Source organism: Cololabis saira, chromosome 14 (genome assembly GCF_033807715.1).
Source record: "Cololabis saira isolate AMF1-May2022 chromosome 14, fColSai1.1, whole genome shotgun sequence".
NCBI classification, from domain to species: Eukaryota; Metazoa; Chordata; class Actinopteri; order Beloniformes; family Belonidae; genus Cololabis; species Cololabis saira.
In genome coordinates, this window is record NC_084600.1 from 21,351,824 (window position 1) to 21,377,972 (window position 26,149).

At 41.7% G+C, this 26,149-nt stretch overlaps 1 protein-coding gene across 2 annotated transcripts in view; it reads right to left on the reverse strand.

Moving 5' to 3' along the window:
* LOC133459825 (E3 ubiquitin-protein ligase RNF43) overlaps window positions 1-26,149 on the reverse strand; it is a 103,746-nt gene that overhangs the window by 57,172 nt on the left and 20,425 nt on the right. Inside the window, exon 1 of one of the 2 annotated variants that reach the window (XM_061740132.1) lies at window positions 6,976-7,065. The exons of the other annotated variant lie outside the window; for it this stretch is intronic. The gene's annotated coding sequence lies outside the window, so the exon portion shown is untranslated. Of the gene's footprint in view, window positions 1-6,975; window positions 7,066-26,149 lie in introns of those variants that run through there. 2 annotated transcript variants of the gene reach the window in all.

Genomic DNA, 26,149 nt, shown 5'->3' on the forward strand with positions numbered 1-26,149 from the left:
TCAGTCCTCCAGAACAAACTTACCACTTATTGACAAAGCAAACTATTAAAAGAATTAAACTAAAAAAAATAAAAAAACGTAATTAATTTCGTTCTATTGGGGTTTCAACGGCCCGCCGGATGAACGCATGCTGCAGACAGAGAGTGAACAGAAACCTAAAACATTTTCATTCACAAGCACCGGACATAGTCCCTGCATTTCTCCAGAGTTGCACAAGCATGCGCTCGGCAGCAGGATGTTCCCGATGGCTTTCATGACTGTAAACACTCCGGACGTGTTTATGGGAGCGCGCAGGGAACATAAGACATGATGCATAATGTATGCTTCTGAAATTGCAGTGTTTTGTTTACGGCTTGTCAAGAATGGCGTCCTGGTCCGTCGGTAAAGATTACCGTCTCGTGTTAACATCGACACCAGGTGTACTTACAAATATCCACAGTACCAACAAGTGAGGGGAAAACATCTCAGCAGAAAAGAAAATATCACACAGCAAATGCTATCAGCATACATGCAAACACGGAGTATCAGAAAAAAACACCTTCTGCATTCACACACCCTCTCACTGTCTAGAGATATTATGGGATAGCTGGTTAGATAATCCCCAGATGTGCAGAGTTCCTGTGATCAAATGCAGCTCCACCAGATCAGTTTATGGTGCATGTGTTGAAATGATCTAAAAGAAGCAGCTAAAATATGTAAAAACCTTTCATATATAATGTTCTGAGCAACTGGATGATCATCTGCTAGACAGAGCAGGTGTAAAAGGATGGATGGAGGGATCAATAGGTGGATGGATAAATGTCCAAGCCGTTTTTGATTCATTCTTCCTTAGTCTGCATTCTGCCAATCTTCTCATCCATCAATCATCCATTCAGCTCCACATGTCCCAGGAATCTCAATTTAATTTCAGACAGAAAGTCCACAACATCCTTTACACCCTTGTTTTTTTTTTCCTTTTCCTATAATCTTCCTGCTTCCAGAATGAAGATATAGAAGCATCTCTCGCATATTGCACTGGTAGTCCTCAATTTATTCCTAATTCTTTGGATCCATGCTTGTGTTTACCATCCACATGACCTCCGCTCCACATGTAATTTCTAAGAAGGTTAAAAAAAAGCCTTGTTTCAAGAAAATAAGAAGACTATTTTCAACTGTTTTGCTAGTTTTAGGAATTCTAGTCAAGAAACCTTTCCTCCTCATTGTCAAAGGTTTTGTTACTTAAAACAAGACAATTGTGACCAGATCTGTGGAATATTTAGCTTATTTCTCGAGAGGATGTTTTTGCATTGTGGTTGGTAAGATACACTGGTTAGAAATCTGGGCTTCATCATCCTTGGCATGCTTCTGTATGTCTAAAAAAGAAGCTCAGGCCTCTCATACTCTTGTATTGACTCCTTATTCTACTGGGTTATCTATGACCTTGTTGATTAGCCTATACATCCGTTTGCTCCAACCACTGAGGATTTTAGAGTTAAGACTGATAAATATGGCCAAACTAACTTGTTACCATCCACTTGTAACCATGGTAACCACTTTCCTTTGACCTTCATTGATTTCATCTTCATGAATGAAGATGTGAGTCAGTTCAGTTCAATAAGTTCAATTACTGTTAATACTCGGAAGCTATTAGGAAATCTGTGCGTCAGCGCTCAAACCTGTCCAGGATCCCACGGTGAACGGTTCATATCAAACGCAGCCGACATGTGTTTAGTCACGCTGAGACGCTGCCAGCCTATTATCACTGAGCCTGGAGTGAGTCATATCCAGTACGCTTCAGCGGTACTACCAGGAGCTGAAGTAGCTGCCCTCGCTGTGATTCTTGGCAAACAAACACACTTTAGGCAATACTTTTCACCGAGATGCCAGGTAAACACACGTCTCAAGTTATCCAAACAGTGAAATATCATTAGTTAAAAGAAGGAACTAAATCGTCACGATATTGTGACAAAATAAAAAGAGAGTCTCCTGTTGTGCCCCAAGGTGTCTTTTTGGGTGGTGGATGTTTTACAGAAGCTTCTTAACTCCTCACAGCGGGACAATCGAGAGTTACAAGGCAGACTTTACAGTGCTTCAGGGAGGTCTTTATCAGCTTTCCAATTCCAGATGTTTTAAGGATTTGCTCATTGATTACTTATCATTCACAAATTTAATACAAATTTGTGCAAAGCCACATTTTATGATAGGAAATGTAACGGCAAAATGAAGCGAGCAAGTTTTTAGGTTTTTCCCTTCGTAGGGGTGATTTACATGTAAAATTAAGATTTTTATTAACCAAGAAAAAAAATTATACTTTAATGGGCTCAAACACGATTGAACAGTTAAGTCGTAAGCAGCTTCACCATCATTAATTCATGAATTTCTATTTGGTGACTGGGACGAATCAACATGCATCACTTTTTAAGAAGTACCTTGAAAAAGCCTGGAAAAGCCTGAGGGGGAAACCCTTTATTAATATCTTTCAAAGATAAAAAAAGCTTGAAGTAGATTCATTAAAATCTTCAATCAAGAGACACCTGGAAATAACCTCAAACACAAGCCTTGTACATGCCAAGCTCGAAAGCAGAACGCACCACATCAAAAAGTAAATAAATAAATGAATTAAAAAAAGTGGCCTCAAACCTCAGAGATTTCAGTTTCATGATTCACACGGATGAAACAAAGGCAGCTCAGCGCCACATCAGCATGTTTACGCTCGCGAACTCGCGGCATCAGCCGAGTGGTGGCGAGAAAACTCACACCAAGTTTAATAAACTAGTTCAAAGATCTTTGAAAAGTATTTAGAGGAGAAAGGACTTTGCCAGCTACAATATATATATATATATATATATATATATATATATATATATATATATATATATATATATATATATATATATATATATACACATGTACACAGTACAGACACACTTTGGACACACTTCCCAATTTGTTTAAATTAGATATCTATATTATGAATAAATAAGTATATATTGTGTGTATATATATATATATATATATATATATATATATATATATATATATATATATATATATATATATATATATGCACACATATATATACATACATACACACACATATATATATATATATATGTGCACACACACACACACACACACACACACACACACACACACACACACACACACACACACACACACACACACACACACACACACACACACACACAGTCAATCAGGCACTGTTAAAGATTAAATAAGGTTATATTTCAAATGAAATTTGAAAAGCTCATATATTGATTTTGATTAAATATGCAGATTCGTTTATTTCTTTGTTTCTGCTCCTGACAATTCATTATTCTTTTTCTTTTCAAATGTTTTACAATTTCCTTCTCACACCCTCAGCTCCGTGACCACTGTGGTCTCTGGAGAGGCGTTTCAGCAGTGCATAAATAGGCCAGCTCTGCGTCTACAAACGGGGTCTAAAATAAAATAAAATGAACGCAGACAGTAACAGTTAAGGGAGCACGGGAACAGCTGCATCATTTTCAAGCGCTGAAGTGACATTGGCATTGTTTCCGCGGGGAGGTTTGTCCAAGTACGTGGACCCCCCGAAGCCAGACAGCTTCGGAAAAAAGGAGACCTCGCCTCAGGGGAGGCGGCTGGCAGGGAGATGAGTGCAAGGAGGTGTGAGGAGAAGGCGGGACAGGGAAGGAGGGAGGAGGAGGAGGGGTGTGTCTCAACATGCAGCCCCTGTGGGTAGACAGGCAATGACATCCAAAGCACTTCCTCCCCTGCCCTCCTTGGAAAGGAACATGTTGTTAAGGTGGGGAGTGAGATCGTCAGGCTTTTATCAGACAAGAGCACTAAATGAGGAAAATTTGTCAAATATGGCAACATAAAATGGATCAAGTTCATAATTTCATAACTTATCCTTTGGATAAGAGTGAATAGAAAACGTTTTCTACATGAACATGATTAGAAACCCGTCTAATGCTTCAGCGGCAGCAAATCCTGGTGGTGCAATCTACATCTTCTTCTGTCAGCTAAACAGCAATGGGGAAATATTTAACATAGCTAAGGTTGAATTCATTGGAATAAGAAACAAATCTCCCCGGGATTATAAAAACCAACTGGCATGTGAAACCCCTATCGTCTGAGGAGGAAGCAGAGTTGGCCCAGGGTGTTTTCCACATTACATACAGCCCTGATATCAAAGCAGATAACAATTCCAGCTGTGTCGCTGTTGCTGCTACACACTGCTTCATCTGGTGGAGTGATCCCCTTCCAGCGGCTGCAACCCCCTTCCAGCCACCGGCGTCTAACATGCTGCAGACGCGGAGGCCGATCCACAATAACAACAACAACACAGTATTCATGCAACACTCAGAGGTTCAAAAAGAGCTGAAATGGATACGGCTGTCTTTTGGTTTTGTGTCCTACTCCCAGCAGCTTATATACAGAGTTATATCTCTATTCTTAATAAAGGCTGTCGCTCCCTTCAGAAGCTTAATTAGAGGCTGAGGTGGTTGCACGCTATGCATCTGGCCCGAGGCGAAGACCTGCGACAGTTGAGCTGCTGCGCTCCTTTGGTGTGGATCCGTTCAGAAGCACGCTGTCTATTCGGCCCTTCGGGCCAACCCAGCTACAGGCGGGAGAGGAGCAGGTAGGGAGATCAGGTATGAGTCATTAACATGCCTGTCAAGCCCAGAACCCTCGAGGAGAAGCACTTTAGCATTGTGCAGCCCTGCTCAGACATTTGTGGCTCAGATCCTTTTAGGAAATATGCTCAATTGCTTTCTTGTCAGTTGGAAAGCTCGATCCAAAACGTAGCTAGCTTCGCTTAAGGAACACATTAAAGCTCTGAACAAAAACATTATGCCTCCTGGTTCGGTCCGCACGCAAACAAGAAGTTGTGGTTTTCATCAAACGCATGACTGTTCAGGCTTCGGGGAGTTCAGTCTGCTGACCGTGCCCTTCATTATGTTTTCAGAAAGTGGCCTCCCTCCACATTAAGTCAACAAGACAGCTTATCATGAGCCAGCGCACAATCTCTGCCTTCGAGAGGCGGTAAATCTCACCGATAACGTCGCAATTGATGTCATTTCAGTGGTGACCTTGTTATCGGACAGACTATAAAAAATGCAGGAAATCATTTGTAGTCGTTGCAGTCAAAAATAACACATCTAAAGCTCGTTGCATGGAAAGAGACGAGAACGGTTCCAGTCTTAGCAGAGCTTTCTGTTGTTTTTTTTATTCTTCTTTGATGTAAGACATATTCAATTATTTTTTATTTTTGCACAAAGCCAAACCCTGCCGGCGGTTTTGCATGCTGCTATTCTACCACCACACTTGTGGGAACAAGACAAGCGGTCGGCCTATCGAGCATGCCCTTCATCGTAACTGGACGGCTTCTCGGCTTGAAACGCGAGTGAAAGAGAGTTAGAGTGTTTGTTGGTCTGACAAAGGGGACATGAATCGGCTCAGCCACCTGTAAACAAAACGTCCAGCTGGATAGCGCAGGCAGGGCTCGAGAGATCTCTGGCAGCGAAGGCGGCCAAGCCAGCAGGTGGGGGAGATATTAACTGATCCGACGAGGGAAAAACATAGTAACTGCTTCATACGAAGCAACCTACCGATGTGTGTGCTGATCAGTTAGCATATATTAATACACCGCCACACGCTTGTAGGTCATCAAACATGACTGCGAGGGATCACTTTTGCAGGAGGAGTGGAAACACAGGCATGGATGTAGAAACAGAACCTAAGTGAGAGTTTCTAGTAAATGATTAATACCTGCTGGTTTTACAGCATCAGCAAAACAATAACCTTGCACAGGTCTGCTGCTGCGTTACATTCAACTACCCTCAATCTCTAAAGAAGTAATATCATGCATCTCTTGCATAGACTTGTAGGTGGGATCTTCATGGAAACATTGCGAACAACTGGGACACTTGGTGCACATTTGGTGCACATTTCAGAGCATGTGAACTTGCTGAGAGGACACACATGGCATGTATCATCTGCCTTACAAAAATGTAATATCACATTTTTGTAATATCAGGAACTAAATTAGACGTTCTCACCCTGACCTTGGCTTTTCTAATCTCAGGGAACACTGTGAGCCTAAGAAATGATCCAGGAGCTGAAGAGGCACCGACAACTCTACCCTCCAGCTATGAGATGGAGGAGAATATTTGGCAGGTTTGATAGCTGATGACATACGTCCTTATTTAGCAGTAGAGAGCCACAGGTTTCACCAGCTAATGGAGCCGTTGGAGTCGCATTATAATCCCGGCTGCACCTGCAGTCTAGAGCCAAACACAGGCCCGGTTAAAGGAAGAAACTGGTACTGAAAGGATCATCAGATCATCAATGATTGCAGAAATGTGTTACTTCAAGCGGCAAGAAGGAACTTTAGCATTTTTTAACTCGGAGGGTCCCTTCCCATATGTGTGGAGGCTACGTCACTTTTACGATACTGTCCATGATTTACTCTTCCAGTGTATCTGTGCGTCAGCGTCATTGCTGTCAATGTGACATAATGTTGTTAAGTAAGTACACAGCAATGCAAGAGATGAGTCCAAAGTTAGGTCTGGAGACCACAAAAGCTGCACGACGCCTCTAAAAGTAGTCACCTATCCTTTCAAATAATATTTTGACATGAAAAGAAAAAACTCCACCCATCCACAGTGCATTCTCAAAAGTCCTGTGATGTCTCATTGAACTGCTTCGGGAGCTTATTATCCACAACATAACTCAGCCCAAGAGACGTTGCAATGTGATTGATGCAACCTTTTTATTACTTTTTTGAAACGACAGAATAGAGTTTTGATAAGATTAATGAACTGCACATACGTGTATTGAAAAGATAAGTGAGAAACCAAGCAGAGCAAATTAGACGTTACATTTATTTTTCAGAAGGTGCCTCCTGCTCGGGAGACCGAATGCACGCTCCCTGTAATCACCACGTAAAAATGATAGTTTTCCTTATCTGCCCATTTCTTTTAAGCCTACCTCATGGCTTCACCGGCTCCTCCGGGCCCCTCCTGCTTCCGTTTCTCAGTCAGAAAACATCACCGACCTTGATGCACAACTTTCCTATCATAAGACTTGTTGTGAGCAACTGCAGAGAAATCAAGGCACGCCGCCGGCAGACAAAAGAAAAAAGAAAAATCCTGACCATAAAAGGAGACTGATAAGCAGCGCAGGTTGGCGATAAGAGACAAAGGCTGTACGTGCCGAAACGCGCCGGGGCCAGAGGAGATGAAGGCCGCTGATAAGGAACACTGAGCTGAAGGTGGCGAAACACAAGCGAGCGACGGGAAGAAAGAAAGCAGAAGGAAGACTATGGAGAGCCAGAAAGGCTGAGGGTGAGGATGAAGGTGCCTGTGTGGCTCTCACAGTCGCACCTGTGAATAATCTCAGTGCGCTTCGACAGGCATCTCTGCAGGCTTCACTTCCTCTAAATAGGCCGGTTGAATGTGTAATCTGTCCTCTTTCATCCACATCCTTTATTTCCAGCCAGCCACATACAGTAACTCTGCTATGTTATCGGTGGCGTTACGACGGCGCTGACAATGGCCTGCACAGAAAACGACACGAAAGGCTGCTCACAGGGTCGAAATCCCACCCGGCAGCCAACAGCTGGCCACGATGACACTTACTTCACATATGGAAGAGTATAGAAGGGCTGTGACTGCTAATAATAACAGAGAAGACAATTAAAGAGAATTGTATTTCCATTTAGGAAAAGATAACACAATGTGACTGCTGACAGATACCAATGACTCTACGATGACTTCTCCAGGTGTTCAGTTATTTTGGTTGGACTCACTTGTCCAACTCGTACTGTGTTTTTGGAGCAAATATAAAGCCTCACAGATCCTGGAATTTCAGGACCCTGCCAGCGCTGTCTGTCCCAGTCTGTTTCCACATGTACGTATTTTTATTAGAGGACAGTGATGCAGGTAAACAGCATTACATGACATTATAGCTGTCCAACAGTTTTGTTCCTGCAGCCCTGCGATACAACCCCTACGGCAAAGAACAAACTATGCAACGTCTAGTGGCAAGCCAAAATGACCGCACTAGTTTTTGACCTGTTTTAATCTAAACAGGTGTTTGGATGAAGTTGTGCAGATGGTGTGACCAGAAACCTGATATGTTACAGTTCAAGTTGGAGGTCAGTAACATTATTCGCATGTTTGCACATTTTGGTGCAACTCTGAGGTGTTTTGAAAAAGAGATATTGTTTGGGTGCTGCAATGCTTCACGTGACGATACACAGAGCCTGCTGCGTCCGTCGCAGTTTTCCTCACGCAACAGGCTTCCTGATCGTAATATATTTATATAGACAGATAAGAGTGGCTCAAATGTTCTTCCGTACATACTTTATTACTCTTAAAAGGAGATATACTATGATGTTTTATGTGTTGACGCATGTTCTTGGAGTGTCCATAAAACCACGCGTTTTCTTCTGTCTACAGCAGCCAATTTAAGGAGGCGGAGTCAGACACTTGATTTTGCCCCGCCTTCTTACAAAAAATAAATACATAAAAATCAGCGAAAAAGCTCTTATACCCTATCCCAAGCTGCGGGAAATGTGTCATAATGTGAAGTTGGATGGGGATAAATATGGAGCGGATGGACAAGTCTAGTGTGATCAGTCTTGTGATGTCATAGCACCGAGCAGATCTAAATGGGTTTTCAGACTTCCTCCAAACAAAATCACAGACTTGTGTTGTATCAAAGTTTTTGGGTGGAAAGGGACTTCAAATGCCCAACTAAATGCTCTTTTTTTTATTAGTTTTTACCTTTAAAATCTGATGAAATGATCATCAAAATGATGATCGAAACTCTACATTGTTGAATGTGGACAACAGGGACCAAAATCGGCCCTTATTATCTTTTAGTGAGTTCTTGTTGTTTTATAATCATTATCGTATTTTTCTATTACTCACACTGAGATATCCTCTTATTTGGCTGATGTATAATGTGATATATAACATTTTTTTCACTTTTGTTTAGCTTAGACCTAAATCTTAGGAGGACCGTGTTACATCAGTTGATGCTTGAGAGGATTTATAAAGTTTAAAACACACAAGGAGAGCCCTCAGGGATTGAATGATAAGAGTGTTTTGTCTGTCAGCACCATCTGATGGCTGATGACGATGATAGAGGCGACAGAGGAGCCGCCAGGTTGAGGAAGAGTTTACGTTGCTTTTCGATGTTGTCACATACTCCAGCATGAAAACCGTACAAGCAGATTATACTCTATGGAAACAAGGAAAACATCAGAGATGAAATATGGGGGAGCCGTTGACATCAACTGAGCTGGAAAAAAAAAGAAAAGAAAAGAAAGAAAAACTTTCACTTCAATGACTGCTGGCCAATCTCTCATCAACTGTAACTCCCCGTCATCCCCCACCAGCATTTGGTTTTCATGGATTCCTGTCTATGTAGATTAGGAGAGCGCTCTTGTTTTGCTGGAGAAAGGGCAAGCTGTCGGCTGTCCATCAATCCACATCAAGCACGTCCAATGCACTGGCTTTGGCCCGCGTCCACCTCCTGTAAGAAACTGAGGCCGAAGACGGGCGCCGTGCCAAATACACCAGATAGTTTCATCCACAGCTGCAAGCAGGCGGCTGCCACAAGTAACAATAGACTCCACTCATTAAAGCTACCCCTCCTCTGACAAAGAAAAACTGCAGGGAGAGAGCAACACGGACCGTATCAAAACCAAAAACACCCTCAAACTAATTCTCAACAAATTTCACCGAGAAAATTTTCCTTGGCGGAGCTTGTAAAGTCTGGAAGCATCTTTGCTGGATGTTTGTAGGCTGAGATGGATGAGACTCGAGACCTGATGGCAGCTGATAACAGATGCAAAACATATCTGGTTTTGTGTTGTTGGGCTGTGCAGAATACGTTTTCCACGTGCAGAACTGAATCCAATATCTCCCATGTTTGAAACGCACTATTACCGCTGTTTGCAGCAGCATGTTATTAATCATCCAGCGGGCGATGTTACATAGTGTAATCAAAACAAAGGAGCACTTTAAAAACAGAGCTGACAGCTATCTTGCGCCACCTTGTTTTAACTGGTATCATCTGTCTGTTTGTTTCTCTGTGGTTTTTGATGGATCAATGCGGCTTTATCAAATCTTACCTATAACATAGCGCTATCGGGAAGCGTGATATCTTTGGTCTGCTAGAAAATGGAGAGAAAGCAGACTGATGGTGGCACAGATTCAGTCAACTGTTGACAAAACCGTTTAGCACCTATCAACAGAAGGAATTTATACAGATTAAATGTGTTTCTTCACCGTCTTCATGATGTCATCCAGACAAAATGTTTGATTCAAGGACTATATGACTTAGAAATACACCTATGGGTTCAAACATATACCATCTTTGTTCACTTGCGGTTATTTTCACGCCCCCAAGACTTCAGATAAAATGCTGTATATAGTGTAAGTCTGATGTAGAACCTTGTAAGAGGATGTGACTTCTTAAAGAAAATGTTCATTGAAGAAACAGTAATTCATTCATTGGTTCACTTCCTGCCACTGGTCCAGAACCAGGTCATGGAAGTAAACATCAGGAATAGATATCCAAAGATGTGCATGTCCTCATAAACATCCTCGGAAAACAACTATCTATTTCCTGACCAACCAAAAGTCCATCCATCCATCCATCCATTTATCCATCCATCCATCTTTTTCACCTGCTTAATCCTATAAGGGGCCACGGGGGCTGCTGTAGCTTATCCCAGCTCATAACAGGTGAAAGGCAGGGGTACTACTATAATACCAATATATGTAATTATATTTAAATTGTTCAATCCATCCATAATCGACACAACCTCGGACTGAGCTGAAGCTTACCCCTGCTGCTGGTAGAGAGATACAGCCATTCATCGCAGGTCTGAGACAAGGACAGAAAATGATGCACACTCACACCTATCATCAATTTAGATTTAACTCGACACAGATGTCTTTGGGACGTGGTAGGAAACCACAGCACCTGAAGGACATGCAGAAAAAAGTAAACCAAGAGTAAATTCTACGGTAGGGTGTTTCTTGATATATCAACCACAAATGGGAAACTGGAAAGGATGCATTATTGCCTGAAAATATTATGTTACACAACAAAAGCAGTAGTTTACAGTTGTCACTTGGAATATTAGATTTTCTTTCTCTGCCATTTCCATTTCTTGTTGATGCATTCTGGGATACTCTGCCTTCTCAAGTTTACACAAGTCAGCAATGGATGCATCCTGCATGAATAGGCGAATGAAGATCCCACCCAGGGATTTCAACCGTACTTGTATGGATGACTTGTTTCCCCGAGTCCAGAGGAACATAAATACACACACGAACCAGAGAGGCAGGTGAGACAGGTGGCTCGCCTGTCATCATGAAAACTGAAAACATTTTTAGAAATATCAGTATTTGTCCACCGATCTGTCCTGTAGCCCTAAGTGTAAATCATCTATGATTCAAATCATATTTAGAGTTTAAATCAGAATTTTCTCATTTCCTATTCAAACCCACTGAAAGTGAAGCAGTGACACACATATACTGTACTCACCTGGAATGGCATAATCTCTGATAAACTGACCCGAATCTGTGCAATAAGAGCATTCCTGCAACCATTTCTCTATGTCACCACTGTAAGGTTTGCAGTCACTTCTGCTGTGAAATTAGAAATGATTCGAAATTATATCATCGTATCATGAAAACACGCAAGTTTCCAGTTCGTTGTCGATGCTTCTCCATCATATATTTGTAAATATGACGAGAACGAATATCCAGAAACTGTCTGAATGGGACAACAGCACCAGCGTGCTCTGAAATCCATCATTTCCAGCATCTTGCACAAGGACACAAGCCCTTCAGGCAAGCAACTGTTTGTTTGTTGTAACTTCACTACTATCCTAGTCAAGGTGTCAGGTGACTTTTAAGAAGTAATGTGAAGTAAAATGTCCCAGTGGACCAGCTTAGACTCCTTTATAAAAAAATGTTCTTGAGTTTTAGCTGGCCTTGGAGTCTCCCTTGAACGGGGGCCCTGGACTGAGCGATGACCATGAAGCAAAACATGCTGCCTTTAAAAAGGCCCGCGAGGCTGTTTGGCAAATATGTAGCCGCGCCGCTAAAATCGCTAAAGAGAGACAAAATCAGAATGGCCAACATGTTCAACTTCGGCTGTAATTATATCGCATTTCATAGAGGATGTTACCCACAGTGACATTCCTCCACACTGTGTTTGATTAGCCACAGCTTCAAAACAGTCAGATCTCCTCTCTTATAGTAACATGTGAGCTGGCCACATAAGCCTTAATTTATTCCAAGGAGTCCCACCAGCAGCCTGTGTTTTCTCGAGGAGCCTCGAACATTAAAGACTGCTATGTCCTATTTCTGTCTTATGGTTAACTTTTGCAGAATTGTGATCTGACGACCAGCAGCCAGAGCCGTGTGTGTGTGTGTGTGTGTGTGTGTGTGTACGTGTGTATGTGTGTGTGTGTGTGTGTGTGTGTACGTGTGTGTGTGTGTGTGTGTGTGTGTGTGTGTGTGTGTGTGTGTGTGTGTGTGTGTGTGTGTGTGTGTGTGTGTGTGTGTGTGTGTGTGTGTGTGTGTGTGTGTGTGCCCAACGGTGCTCAGCTGAAAGAGCAGTTGCATGCAGCACAAACGTTTCTCACCGAATCCTTCCTTAGCATGGGGGGACATAGCTTGGTGCTGTGCCCACGTAACCTGACGCTTTGCCGGAGATGGCACTCCATGCTTTCACACGAGCCTGTGCTGCCAGTGTGTGTCTGTGTGTGTGCGCGTTTGGGAAACAGTGAGTGAGTTAAGGTTGTATGGTGGGTGGGGGTTGAAAACCGAGCATCTAACCGAGGCCTGGTCGGGGCAGCAGAGGGGGCGGGGGACGGCCGGCCCGGCCTTCCATTGACAGGTTCTGAGAGGTGGCACTGAAGGAAATAAAACTACGAAGGGTTTGGCAGGAGAGCACTGAAGGGGCTGACACTTTCCCCACACAAGTCAGGGATGCTGTTTAACGGGACGATCAGGTTACGTCTTGTGACGAAGAAGAAACAATAACACCTCAACAAGGATACAGACGAGCGCTAATCATTCAACCAATACTTTAATCTTGAAGGTTGTGCCAACACATTATTGTGTAACCCACAATAGAGGCAATACTTTGTAGTCTACACTCATGTTAGCAAAGTTAAAACAACAAAGCAACAGCTCTGCTATTGGATGAGGGTACAAATACAGGTCTGTAGGGCTGCAATGATTCCTCGATTACCTCGACTAACTCAATTACAAAGAATTATAGAGGAATTTCCTCTGCCTTGAAGCCTTGTTTAAATAAAAAATACATTTAAATTTAAACTTCCGCATGGGTTGTTTTTAATGTGACACAACGTACTAACACGCATGTCTCCCTTATAAAGCGGAAGAAGATTTCCGTAAAATAAAAACGTTTTTTTTTTTAATGTTTCAGGAAATGTTTAAAATAATTGTATTTATTTTTATTGGAAAATTTAACAAACAGTTTACTAGTTTGCATAATATGTAAATAAATGTAAATTATTATCATAAAAGAAAAATTGTTTTAATCAAGTAATCTGTCTTGTTTTCTATTCTATATAAGTTTTATCAGATTACTGTATTCATCAATGGAATATTATATCGAATAATCGATAACCAAAATATTCGATACCTGCAGCCCTACAGGTCTGATACATGAATTTGCTGCTTAAAAAAGAAGAAAGACTGGATAAAAAGCTGAAAATCAGTTCACCAAGTAAGACATATGAAGATTTTTTTAATCTTTGATTCCTCAGATGTCTGTAAGAAGTCATGAAATGCTTTATGAGGATGCGAGGAAATGCAGAGATGCTGGTGGATTCAGCATCTAATGGACTGCGTATGCAAACATGCCATACCCCGATTCTGTGTTGCTATTTTTAGCAGCGACGTACACAGCTCACCCCCAGCCCGACAGGGCGGTACTGTGCTCCTATAGCGCCCTGAGCCCCGGCCGACCTGCAGCGTCCTGTAGCCCCCGTAGAACTAGGCCACCCAGTGAAGACATCAACATGCTGATTGTTGGGCTCCAGAACGTTTACCTCATCCTCTGCCTCACCCCCAACCCCCCTGCGCATTGGTCGGTTGGTTCCCACAATCCTTTTCTCTACTAAGAATCACCGCTCCCCAACCTCACCCCTACAAATGGGCCAATGAGCTGCGACCTGCCCACACAGCGCTCACGCACAACTTTACACGTACATTGACAGAAGAGCTACATTTAGGGACACATAAATGCCCCCCCCCCCCCCCCCCAGGACTAAAATAATTCACCTACAATCTGAAATCCAAATAAGCTAAAAAAACAACTCAAAACAACAGTGTAATACTTACACCTACCTTGGCATTTACTTCACTGGACACAACTACGAGCTGCCGACCCTGCAGCATGCTGACTTGGTGGTTAGCACCGTCACTTTCTGTGTGGAGTTTGCATGTTCTCCCAGAGCCTGCATGGGTTTTCTTTGGGTACTCCAGCATCCTCCCAAAGTTCAAAACATGTATCTGCTGTTTCTAAATTCCCCATAAGTGTGTGGTTGTTTGTCTACATGTGGCCAAACAACCACTGGGAACCCGTCCAGCATGCACCCTCTGCCCAGTGAGACCCCCGTGACGCTGAACGGGGAGAAGCAGGTTTAGATAATGGAGCGAACCGCCAACTTTATTTCATTCGCTAAAACATATTCATATTTGAACTTCAGTCCTGCAGCACAATGAAGCTTTTAGTACTCTGTAATGTCGCCTTTCCTTCTCAGGACACTTCAAAGATGCTCGAGCAATGAGGATATTGAGGAATGAAATGCTAGAGGTGTTATCTTGTCCTGTTCTTCCTGTAAGCATGTCTTAAGGTGGCCTAACAAGCCTTAAGGTGGGCTGTTGTTGCACTTTTCGCTGGAAAAGACCCAGTCCTGAAGCCAAGATATGGTGCTCTAAAATCCCAGTGCCCCATGCCATCATCATGTAAGTATAAAGGACCTTTGTCAAGGGCACTGATACAAGCCCATTCTCCACAGAGACGAGCCTTTTTGGATCTGGTAGAAGTCTGGATGGTCCTTTATGTATTTGGTTTAGCGCACAAAGCATTCAGTTCTCTACACACTGAAATTCCGAAAAAATTACTCCAGATTCCTGGAATAGTTCGGAATCAGAAGAATCAGAGGGCTTTTATTGTCATTGTAAAGTAACAACATTACTGCTGGCACAGTAATACAAATGAATTCTCCCAGACATTGAACCCTACATCACCCCGTGTGATAGAAAGAAACACTAAACTTAGCATTTTTGTGGGTTTCCTGCATATTCATTAACAAAGTGGAGCTCATCCGCACATCTACTCTCTTCAAAGAGCCGTCCATGGATGCTGCTTTTTATCCTAATATCAAAACAAACAAACAATTTAATGTTGTGATTTCTCTTCCTACTCGGCCGTCATTTGACACTATCAACAATGTGTCAAATGATCTGCCCACCAGTGGAGGTCAAAGCCATTGTTGTGTACACAGCATGATAAAACCGACAAGCCACAAGACAGATAACAACACATAAGGTCCTCTAAACCCAGTTAATCCTAGCCAGGGCTACATCAGTACCACCCATCAGGTTGGTATCAGTCATACCTCACAGGGACTGCAGGGAATTATCAACAACAGGTGCAACTGCAATCACACCTCCGTCTCCACGTTGATGTCTGTTCTCCTGGCTACTTCATTGTAGCTCCAGCCCTCCCATTCCTCCTCAGGCTTCTTGGCAGAATAACAGAATAAAAGGCCTCTCTGATCAAAGAGCCGGGGGCGAGGCTCCAACCAAACTGTGCAGCTACCCATACAGTTTGTTTATTCTGCACTGCCGTGACAGTATCAGATAAGAGATCTAAAAATATAAGGAACACAAGAAGTGAGCAGATGATGACAAAGGCGAGCATGCAAGTTACAACGACTGCATCTTTATAGCGGAGGAAAATAGTGAGATAAAGCAGGAAATGCTGGTTTCCATTGCTACTGGATACAAACACTGGTGGCAACAACAACACGGGCCTGAGGTCACCTTCCCCGCGAGCTTTGCCATGGAACCAACGTCATATGGGGAATGACATCTTGATGTACCGTTATGTGAAAGAGACTAGGGCTGCAATGATTCCTCAAGTACCTCGAGTAACTCGATTACAAAAAATGAATTTCCTCTACCTCGAAGCCTACCTCGCAAAGCGAAATCAATAAGAGGAATAGAAAGAAGATGTCGAAGGTGTGGGATCATTCTGAATTAAAAATGAAGGCCCCGGTCCACATGGTGTAAGACTCTTGTTCCAAGTCCCGGTCCACAGCCAAGCATTTCTGTTGAAACGTGTTGGTCATGAATGTGAAGTTGCACAATTTAAAAGCAGTGTTTAAGAATGTTTTTTATTTTTGATACTTAGAAAAACATTTTTTTTTTAATGTCTCAGGAAATGTTAAGTTTACAGTTTACTAGTTTGCATAATACGTAAATAAGTGTCAATTATTCTAATTAAAGAAACAAATTGGTTGTTTTTATTAAGTGATCTGTCTTGTTTTCTATTGCATATTCATAATTGGGCTTTAATTAAGCAAAAGTAAGTTTTATCCGATTACTCGATTAATCGATGGAATATGTGACACACAAAATTATTCGATAGCTGCAGCCCTAAAAAGTCTGCAAGGGACAGGCAGGCACGGCATTAACAAAGAGGTTTACAGCTTCTGCAGCATCTTGACGGTTCTAACGAATATAGATGGTGATGATGATAGATCACATCCGTTGCAAGAGTTCATGGAGCAAAAACTGCATCCCACAACAACTCAGGGTCACTAAACTGCTGGCATCTGAGACTCACACACAATAAAAGACACAATCAATACGACATCCACCGCTGAAGGCATAAACAACCCATAAATCCACATTTATCAGCTGTTGTCTTAGTTTGAAAACCGATACATCAAAAAGATAAAGATCACCCTCCTCTGTCTTAGCAGCAAAATTAATGGGTAAGATGATCAATTTATAGCTCTAAAGGCATGAACCATTGTTTGCCATCTCTCCTTACACTGATGAGGAGGTCATACGCTGTATTGTGCAAACTCTTTAAACTGTGACAAACTTTGTTTGTATCACTCATCTCTCATCTATCCTCACATCCTCTCCCCTCTGCATGCAATCACATGCTGACCAAATATTTATTCAATCTCTCATTTTATTGTGCAACTGCTTTAAAACCATAAGAACATGTCAATTATGTCTTTATTGCTTAAGTACATATATTGAACCGGTTATTTGATCACACCTTCAGCCTTGGGAGGAATGATCTTATACATGATGACTTCTGCTCTGATGATGCAACTCTGATGAACTATTCTATCATAGATTATATTTGATAGAATAACATTTCATTTAGATTATTTTTGTTGTCGTTGTTATTGCTTACATGTAGATGTAGCAACAATTCTCTATCCGAGATGGAAAAAAAGGTGAAAAGGTGACTCTGATGAAGGAAATAATCGCCGAAACATGTCGGGTATTTAAAAAACTTAAATATTCTTGTCTGACGAAAAGAATCAGCAAGTTAAATTGTAAAGCCATGGACAAAATTATCTTAATTAAATCAGTCTTAAAGTAATTTCCCTGTTCACATTACGTGACTGATCATCAATTGGGGGCTCACATACTACAGGATCTGACTAGGATTTCTATACATGAAAAACAAAAAGATATGAGGCAAAGAATAAGAGTAAAGGACTGGAATATAATACGCAGGTACAGTAACAGAGATGTTCCTTGTTGAAGGTGAGAAAAACAAATATTTTTACTCTGTATTCTCATTGGCCTTAACTTGAACGGGGGGTTCCCTTGACGGATCCAGATATAGATTAGATTGTTTAATATCTGTTGAGCATCAGTAATGGGTGTGTGTCACACAGATTGGTGAGCTCTGAATCATCTAATCTGAATGAGAAACGGGATTATTCAAAAGGAGACAGACCCCTCGTAAACCAATAAATCTACATCAGAAGGGCTGAAGAGGTGCAGTCAAAGTTCAGACCTCAACCCGACTAAGATGATGTGGCGGGACCTTAACGGCAGGAACAAATGGACACAAAACTAAATAACTTAAACCAGAATAAAAAGAAGAGCGGGTCAAAATTACTCTACAGCAACGTGAGAGAATGAGAATACAGAAACACTTTACTTTAATTTTAGATTACTAAAAACCCCTTTATTAATCCATGTAATACATAGAGTTGAAATTAACTACATCCAGAGCTGAAAAAATAAACTTTGATTCAGAAAAGCTGAACAATATCAGCAGAAATCAAGTAAAATATCTAAAAAAAAACGAATCCTTTTCACTTAAATTAGGCCCATTAAATAAATGCTTCCACTAAACAGCTGGTGAGATGGACTCAGGCCAAAGCCAGGTAACAAGCTTAGCACAAAAACAGGTCGCTGCATTTCCACCAGACCAAAGGAAAAAGCATCTAAGACAAACAAATCGATGGGTGGCGCTGAACGGGAGAGCCTTAGTGGGCAGTCCGGTGCAACACTCCCCCGGCTGGACTGGCCAATGAGACTCAATGACACATATCAGGCTGAAAAAAATGTAATTGAGTGACAAGCTACGACTGCTGGTGGACACTACGGAGGGATCGAGCCCTGCACAGCCATGCTGCTACAGACATAACTCACAGCGACGTTCGCTTCCTACAGTTTCAAATGCCTCCAACTCAGACCACAGCCATGCAACACTATACCTGCTAACAAGGTAGCTTGGCATTCGGCCTCCACCATTCACTCTCCCTCATACTTACAATCTCTCGCCTATTTTTTTCTGTTCTTCTGTTAAAATGGTGTTACTTTACTATGTCAATGATTGCCCCGCTCTCACTCTGAACTTTGAACCTGTGAGGCAGAACTGTAGAGAGGTCTAGCTTGGGGGTTAACTCATTTACGATTTGCACCATAAAGCTTCCTGAAAGGTCGCTCAGGATGAATAAGCAGGGGTATGTTAACCTTTCACCTTCCCAAGCACCAAAAGTGTTTAGTCACAGGAAACAGCCCCACGAGGGTGTTGTGTCCTTTTTAAAATTATGTTTGTACGACCCGGGGTATGTGAAAAGGCACGTAGACATGTTTCCCTCCTCCCGAAGAGCATGTGTTTGTGCAAGCTGTCCCCGGAGAGGCACCCTGGCTACAGCGCTGTGAGATCGCTCCCACCTGTGAAGATCAAATATGAGGCATTTATTATACGGGGGGGACTTATCTCGCCCTCCCTATCTGATGGGCTATGTAATGGAGAGGCCCTGGACAGATCCACTTTCACTGCCCTGAAAGGCTGGAGAGGTGACCCAAAAGGAAATCATTATGCCACGACACAAAGGCTTCGGAGGTGTGGACGAGAAACTCTCCGAAGGGTACTGAACTTTCTTCTCCCTGCTCGCCATCACGACTCGAACCAGTGGGTTGTTGCAGGGCATAAAGTGTCTGCGTGTGCCAACTGTCAGCCTGTGGGTGGTGTGTTTTTAAACTGCTAGTGAAATCACAAGTTAGTCGCGCTAAATTATTGCAAAAAGCAATAATTTTACGGTTTGGAAGAAGAACACTATTCTTTTACACTAAATTATGTACTGACAACTGCAGACGGTAAAGTTGTAATTTATCCAGATTGTGGCTTGTCTGTACGTCGTTGTGAGTCCTGTATTGTGAAGTTCTCAGTAATACCCCGCTGTTAAGTGACAACAGCATCATTTAACATCATTTAACGTCAGTCACACACAAAATTAAAAGGAGCCGTATTATGCCCCTATTTTACAAGTTGGCACAGTTTTCCTCAGTTCAAATGCCTGGGATGTGGTTTGGTCAAAATACCACGTGGGTATATAACATACGTACACTTTTCAACCATGTCTTTCAAGTTGTGTTCACAGCAGCTGCTTTTAGGGGGCGGAGTCAGCCACTCCCCTTCACTCAGGCTAGTACGGAGGTGCTAATGCTTTTATCTCATGTCCTTTAGATTATTGTAACGCCCTGCTCTCTGGTCTTCCCAAAAAAAACTTGTATAACCTACAACTATTACAGAATTCAGCCGCACGCGTGCTGACGAGGACCAGAGGGCGGGAGCACATTACCCCCGTTTTAAAATCGCTGCATTGTCTCCCTGTGCGCTTCAGGATCGATTTTAAGGTTCTTGGGCCTTCTTATTTGTCTGCACTACTTTTACCCTATCGACCCTCGCCTGAGGTCCTCCGGTGCCTTTTAACCATACCAAGAGTCAGAACCAGCACACACGGGGAGGCAGCATTCAGTTATTATGGTCCCCGATTGTGGAACAGCCTCCCGGAGAACCTCAGGGCCGCAGAGACTGTTGATGGTTTTAAAAAGAGGCTCAAGACCCATCTCTTTAATCAGGCTTTTAACTGACTCATTTAACTCTTAAATTTTTTATGCTCACCCCTATTTTTATTGGATCTTACTACTCTGTTTTATATTAATCTTTAGTTTATCCTGTTTTATCACATTTTATTTTCATTGTTTTATCTCAATGTTATATTTAAATGTTTTAGTCGTTATTTATGGTCTATTTTATACATTTTATTGTCTTATTCTTTTAGTTTTTAATGTCTTGCTTTCTAGACATACTTTTAGGATTTTATGTTATGTTATACTTTTTAAACTCTTTTAGTGTATCTTATCCTGCTTTCTTGTAGCATTCATCTCTTCATTCATTCTTCTTTTTCTTTTCTTTTAATTTTATTTAATTTTTATAGTTTATATATGATATTGTGAGGAAGGGACAGGACTAGATAAGCGTTCTGCTTCCTCCTGTTCCCTCTCGAACACATTGTTTTGCTGTGTGTTTTATTTTTGAATGAGACTGTTAAATTGTTTTGCTTTTATTTTTATTTTTTTTTATTCTGATGCTTTTAATTTGATTGGGTTTTGTTGTGTTCGAGACAAAGCCAATAAATAAATAAATAAATAAATCTCCAGTGTTTCCTCATGGGGAGCCTCCATGCTGGGAGTGACCCCCCTACACCGTAGGCTACGCCGTCGATTTTACGCGGAACCATAAATCCGCCTTTATTCACTGCAGCACCCGCCCTGCGCTCCTGAAATAAACTCCTAAAAGATGGGTGAGTACTTGTAATCTGTCTACGTTTGTACTTTCTAAACAGAAAACAGGCTTATTATCTTCTCTTTTTTCTGATTAAATGCATCCGAAATAGCCGGGTATTTTTAAAACCGAATATTTTCCCCCCTTCGTTTATAAAATAATTTGTATCCACATTACATCGTTGTTAAAAAAAAAACCTTCCACACATAACCGAAGATCTGCGTTTTCGACCACATTCATAAGCATTCCAAACCTGAAGATCATCTGGTCTTCCGGCCTCCGGGGCGCCTCCGCGGCGCAGCTTCCCCGGGAGCAGCGTCTCCTTCTCGGGTAACGAGCTCGAGTCCCCCCGTGTCCCGCCACGGAGCTGCCGCGTTAAATCGACGCAGCCCTACGGCGTAGGGTACGGCGTAGGGCTGCGTGTCACCGCGTACCCTACGGCGTAGGCTCTGCGTCGGTGTAACGCAGTACCGGTAAACGGTGGTCAAGAAGAGCAGAGACCATTTATTTAATAAATAGCTTGGAGGACAGATGGTGGATCATCTGTAGTTCTGGGTCGCACGTTAGAAGTCAGACTCAGAGCAGATTTGTTGTTGTTTTGGAGCATAATGTGACATTCAAAAACGCAAAACTGCGGTTGTCTCTGTCTACACGCATCTACATAAACAGAGATTTCAAAAATCTTCACTTTGCCCGGAGTTTTTTTAAACATTCGTTTATTTGCGTTTTCATGTGGATGACAGGTCCAAACGTAGGAAAATATCTTCGGTTTAGCAGATACCCGGCTACGTGTGTACGGGGTCTGCGCAGTCAGATGAGGCAGAGCTGTGGAGACGTCTCCCTCCCGCTGCGTCATATGACGCGGTGTTCGAAAAAAAAAGCGTTTGTAGGAGCTTTGCTAAAATCAGCCACTTTTTCTTCTGAATACGTGCCCTTATGTCTTGTAAAACATATTAAATCCTACATTAACTTCTCACATAGTCATTTTCACATAAGGCCGGGTATAATTTTTGAAAAAATTCTAACCTGCAATATGCTCTTTAAAGCTATGAACAAGCTGGCACCTCCATATTGGACTGAGCTTCACGCTGATGCTCCGGCCAGAACTTTTAGGAGGTTCCTGGAACAAGACTCAAAACGGGGGACGATCAAGCTTTTCAGGTTTCAGAACCTAAATTGTGAAAGGCTTCTACTGCACTACAGATCTGCTCCCACATCAAGACTTTTTAAATCTAAACTGCAAACACATCCTTTCTGCCCGGCTTATGCCCCTGATTGAGTGTTTTACCCCAACAGTTTAATTAGTTTTATCATTTGAATGCTTCAATTTAAATTGCTGTTGCAATTTAATCACCATTTACTACTATTCTATTATCTTTAATGTATACTTTGGTTTTAAATGCACTATATAAATAAAGTTGACTTGACTGAACGCCGCACTGAGAGACAGATATTCAGAGGTGTAAAAACCCGTCTCACTGTCTCGTAAACTCGAGTCATGCTTACACTCAGCAGTTGATGGATCTATTGCTAAAACTGGCCTCTCAAGACCGCCGTGTCCCACTTTTGTCTGCATGCAACAAAATCTCACCAGATCGTGAGTAAGCGGGCGTAAAAGTGAACCGCGTGCAGCAACATACTGCAGCTGAACCATGACACAGATAATATAGCTCTAACCTACATTATGAGTCACTTTCGAGTGAAGGATTTAAGAGTCACAATGCTGCTGTTGTGTGTCTAATCGTCCCTCGCCTTACTTTAAAAAGTGGGGATGACAGAGCAGGGGCTGGACTGCTCGGAGTTAATTAAAAGCTTTAGAGATAAAGCTCAGATGAGGAGCTACTGTCTGCAGCTCTTTGTCAGGGTGAAAAAAGCCAGGACTTCCTTCTGCAAGAGGAAGTGAGCGTGGTACAGATGTGTGTGTGTGCATGAGCATGTGGAGGGGGTGTTGCTTCTCCACATTAACCACGCTACAGAAAGTGGCATACGGACCAACTCAACTCAGTGTGAGTTCAATGATGCTGCAGTCGCCTGATCATATAGCTTCATGATGATGGGCATCCTCATGGCATTCACAAGACTGGTGACACTTCCTCACAATCAAAAACTAATTTATAAATTATATCAGCATATATTAATAAATGAAACACACATAAAAAACAACTTGATTGTGGTAGGCCTCAACCAACAGGGGGCATAACAAATGCACTAAACTGTGATCTCTACACATGGTGGACCAGAGTAAGACATCTGGCTCACATGTGCCCAGCAGTGCACAACATTTGGACCTCAGTTGTAATGATTTCCTTGCAACGTGGTAGCATGAAAACCAACATTTTCACTTGTCCTTTAAAAATGGAACCGTTACATTGCGAGCCATACATGTTGGAGAAGTAAAGGCTGATTTGTGATTATCAAATGTGTCACTCACTATAAAACCAAACCCACAAAAATAAGATCATTAGTGCCATTTATTCTCATTACATAATGACGACACTGTTGTGAGCAGTGAAAATCACTGCCGTTTCTCATGTTTCACATCCAACTCCTACCATATCTCCTCATCTTAAAATAACTGATTGGGATTTTCTGGTTCTCACAAGCCTCACCAATGGCGCAATCACATATCTGATTACGCATAAAATCATTTTCTTGTGACCTATTTATCTCACTAGCTATACAAAAGGAAGTTCACAGCTTTGCTAATTTAATTAAAACTGGTAATTAATCTCACAAAGTAAACAAAATCCTTATGTAACCTGTAGGAGTCAATAATTGATAAAAATAGAGTGTGACTTGAGGGCTTAGCGGCGCTTCACAGTGGCTCCAGCTATTTTTCTCATGGGTAGATTGAGGCATAACCATAAATGTGTCATCTTATGATAAGATTAAATCACGATAGAAAGATATAAGTAATTGATATCTCAACAGAACACTAGAAGTGCTTTCTTAGAATAACCAGCTGACGGTATAAACTGTTAGTGGGAAAATTTTGCTGTTAGAGATCATGAAGTTTTAAAAGTAGTTAGAGTAATAGTGATTTTGAGCCTTGTGTCTTAAGTTTTAAGAGGTTTATCTATTCTAAATTGTTTCCACGGATGGTCTTTCTGTGATACCATGTGAGATGGCAGTCAAAAAATATTTATTAGCGACATTTGTCTTCATATCTTGTGTCTATCTTTCAACGGATCTTTGCTTCTGAATTGCGGTTTCACACAGATCTGGTCTACGGACATGGATAGTAACTGAATTTCTAGGCTCCCAAAACTCTCTTGGTACGGTTATAAAGATAAGCATGAGTAGAATGGCTCAGGAGTGACTACAGAGGAAGAAAAACATGTAAACATCACGTTTTACTGTGTCGTATGGGAACAACAGCTCACAAGATGAAATTCCTTCCCATGTTTTATTTTTACGAGCACCGTTTATTCAGTTTTTACACATTTTAGTCAATTTACACAGAGAAAGTGAGAATATTCCTCAAAGAAAAACAACTGACATCACTTGGACCCTCTCTGCCACTGGGAGCTAGAAAAGATACTCTCCTCTTTCTTAAAAGACATGAGGTACCTTCAAAATGTGCAGTGAAATTTTTGGGGATCTAAATTGGAAATACTAGACACACATTTCTATTTTTCATGGATTATCTGTAAAATCAGTAACCGTGGATATGATTGAAAATAAACAGGATGTCTTTGTCTGGTATCCATGCTTCCATAGCAAACACTGCTACAATTTGTCATCTTTTTTCTTTTCTTTTTTTTTTAATTCACATTCACAGACAGTCTACATTCATTTTCCAACTTGGTGTTTAATGTGTTAAGCAGGAGATGCCAGAGTACAGAGAGGGTGCTGTTCTCGTGGGTCACAATGCACCAAAAAGATCTTGAGTGCCTGAAGCACATAGTAGGAGGCGCCGGGGAGTGCCGTTGATACTAATCTTAACTGTCACAACATATAAGGCAATACATATTTCAGCCTATGTTCATTAAGTTGAACATTATGACAAAAGATGTGAAAAGAATGTTCAAGGGGACTTTTTTTCTTCAAACTGAGACTTTTTCTTTGTGATTAAAAAATTGGCAACATTTTAAAATGTTTTATTTTTGACTGAATTACCTGATGTTAACTCCTCATTTCTAAGTGTTGATACCCGAAACAAGTGCTGCCGGAGCTGAGAGAGGACTAACAGCTCCGCTGGGACCCACGGCTGCTCAACCTGCTGCTACTGACATAGCGAGCTGACTGGCTGCAGGTTCCTGCAGGCTTACGCTTGCCATTAGCTATTAGCTAAGCTGGCCACCAGTCCAAAGCCTCAAACCCATTAATAAACATAAATATGTTGCATTAGGCTGTAAATATGTTTATTTCTGCTGCAGTGTTGGACATTTGTACACGGAGGTCAATGGAGCCAGACCCAGCGCTCAGTCGAGGAACTGCAAACTTCATATTTCCATTTGCTACCGAGAAGTTGGAATATTGGCGCTTGGTGACACCCGTGATGGTATCAACAAAGACATCCAAAATGACATGCAGTGAAGTAAGAATCCCAATGAACGATTGCTGCCAGTTTACAGTCAAACACTTGGTAATCCAAGGTGTTTTCAGCAATCCTGACTCTTGGATGCTCCTAAGTCATTACATAAATTGCAATCATCCCCCAACTGCAGCGGGTTCATTATACTCTGTGCGGCTGTTGGATGGGGTACCAGACCCATTTCCCCAGAAATAATTGGATCTGGTACTATGGCAACAGCTATAGTTATCATTTCGGTCTACGGACACTGAATGAATGAATGAATGAATGAATGAATGAATGAATGAATGAATGAATGAATGAATGAATGAATGAATGAAAAACTTTATTTCGAACATGCTCAAAAAAAAAATATATATATATATATTTAAACCAAAGAACAATAGTTAAATAATAATCATAATAAATACAGTATAATACAAATCATAACAATCA